Below are 2,669 nucleotides of genomic sequence, written 5' to 3'. Positions count from 1 at the left end.
TACATACATTTAAATTGTACATAAGAAAATAGTAGATTATAATTTTTACGTAATTTAATTCTTGTGCATGCTAATTATTCCATAAATTTACCCGAATAACAAAAAGTCATGCTTGTGTAATCTAATATCTATCTCTAAGCTGAAAGCTTTTGATATTGAAAAATTCTAGTATGCTTACCTCAAGCTCTAAACTTTCCTCAATCTCTCGAGGTATGGTATACAATAAATAAGAGATAATAGATCACTGTATATATATACACACACACACACACATATATATATAATAGAGGCTAAACTCTTGTATATATGTGTTTTACATATTGTATGGTGAATATAAATGAGTAAATATTTTGATAATAATTGTTTATATATTAAAATAATACATATTACGATATGTTATATAAGTAGCAGTTGATAGTGTCACAACGCATGACAAAAAAAAAAGCGTAGTAGAATGTTTGAGATATATACATATATATATATAATCAAGCGCAAAGGGTTTTAAGGAAGAAAACTTATATTAAGAACTAGATGCAGTATCACTGAACGATTACAAAGTACTTAAACAAATAACATAAAATAAGACGCTTCTTATTTTCTAGAACAAACCGTTACTCGTTAGAAGCTAAAATCCTAAAACCCAACATAATATAAAGACTAATACTGAGGCATTTACTGTGCCGGAAAAATTAAAAATTCATTTTAAATAAATAAAAAAAGTTCACTTAGAAGAATCCTTGGCCAAATCCATGATACTTTGGAGGCATCATATTCGGATTGTTGAATGGAACAATGCTAGAACTGAATCCAGCAGGCTTTGTCTCAAAAGGAAGACTTGCTCCACCGGAAGAACTTCCCAGAAAAAGTGGATGGTTAGGATGATGATGATGAGGATGAGGATGAGGATAAGGAAGATGAGGATGAGGATGAGGAAGATGATGGTGAGGATGATGATTATTTTGGGTACGAATCAAAATCTTCTCAGCATGCTTAGCCACATTCTTCTTCAGTTCATCGAGAGAGGCCTTCAGTTGTTGAAGTTGTGTCAAGCTCATATCGTTCTTGCGAGCCATCCACCAACATTGATTCTCATTTGCCTTTTTCATATGGTTAAGCTCTTCGCCTCGCTTCTTCTCGATTTCGAGTTGGTTAAGAACCTGTACATGTGGTAAAATTAATATATATTATTTATACCGAAAATGTTTTATTAGAAAGGAAATTAATTAAAATAACCTGAGTGAGCTGCATTTTTAGCTCACGGACACTAGTGTTCCGATGAGTCTCAATGAGTTTCATGGTTCCAGATGCAGCTTGTGGTGGATTACCACTAACAAAACGTTCCAACACAGTTTGGACACAAGGATGGCCAAAAGAGAAGACCTTCTGACCGGGTGAGAAGATGATAATAGCAATCTCAGCCCCACATAGAGTGCTCAATTCACTCGCCTTCTTGAAAAGTCCGGCTCGACGTTTGGAGAAAGTGACTTGGAGATTGCTTTCATTATTCATCTTCGCCATTTCAACCTTTTGCCTTCCCTTACTCTTTCTCACCATGGTTACAAGTATTGAATATGTGCAGAGAGAAATTAATAGAGAGATTAATGGAGAGAAATAGTTTGTATTGAAAGAGGGGGAAATGAGTGATATTTATAGGAGATTTGAATCAAGGTTGTGAATTAATAAATTTTAGGTAGACATCCTGTATATATTTTCTTGTTTTAATAATTTACTTGTTTAGGGTTGCTTGAGAATCTCCTCCTTATTGAAATATATGGTAGGAAACATTTGGACAATTAAAGTTAAATTTTAGCTGTACTTTTATACAATTTGCAAAATCATCATTATTTTAACATATATAGATACATAGCTAGATGGATATACATGAAAATTGAACCTTCTTGAAAATTTTACATTTTTTATGTTATATATATGTATATATATTCTCGATATTAATTTGGGATTGAGAAGGTAAGAGAGCTACTTTTAATTTTATTTATTTGTCTCTTGTTACGAGACACAATGAATCAAATTGCAATGATAAAAATCCTTAGATAATTTCTGTTAAAGTAATAAAAAACTTAAAAATGTATTATAAGATATATTAAAATTTAAAAACTATGATGAATTCTTTATAAAATTAATTGATCATTAGTACAATGGATAATTTTAATTTTATTTATAAGCATTAAGGGAGGATCGAAGTTGCAAATTAAATTATAACTATCAATTGGATCACATTTAAAATTCAAAATTTTAAATAATTAAATTTAATTGTGACAGTCGATTAACCTTCATAACAATAAAGTTTTAATTCGATTGCGTGTGATATTCAGTTAAACTTAAAGTTCATATAATTCATGCTTAGCTCTTTCAAAAGGTGACTTACAATTATTTTACTTATACAACACTTCAACTTGAGCCTGCTTAAACAAAATCCAATTTCTTTGATCCATTTGACTGAAAATTTTTATTTAATACTGTTTGGTCCTAATATAAAATCTTCCATGCATTTTTTAGGGAATTTTTATTTAAATTATATCTCATATAATTGAATAAGTTAAATAAACAATTAACATTTAATAAAGATATTATCCATACTTGGGATATATATTCCCAAATATATAGATATATTTGCATACTTAGATAAGTACTCTCAATAAAATATTTCC

At 29.9% G+C, this 2,669-nt stretch overlaps 1 pseudogene; it reads right to left on the bottom strand.

Annotated features, from left to right (window-relative positions):
* Positions 1-725: 725 nt before the first annotated feature.
* On the bottom strand, positions 726-1,557 carry LOC110825824 (agamous-like MADS-box protein AGL62 pseudogene; annotated as a pseudogene).
* Between the last annotated feature and the right edge of the window lie 1,112 nt (positions 1,558-2,669).

This window comes from Carica papaya, chromosome 1 (assembly GCF_054855325.1).
Source record: "Carica papaya isolate Zhongbai chromosome 1, ASM5485532v1, whole genome shotgun sequence".
Taxonomy (NCBI): Eukaryota; Viridiplantae; Streptophyta; class Magnoliopsida; order Brassicales; family Caricaceae; genus Carica; species Carica papaya.
The sequence above is the reverse complement of the archived record's forward strand: the minus strand, read 5'-3'. Positions and strand labels throughout refer to the sequence as shown.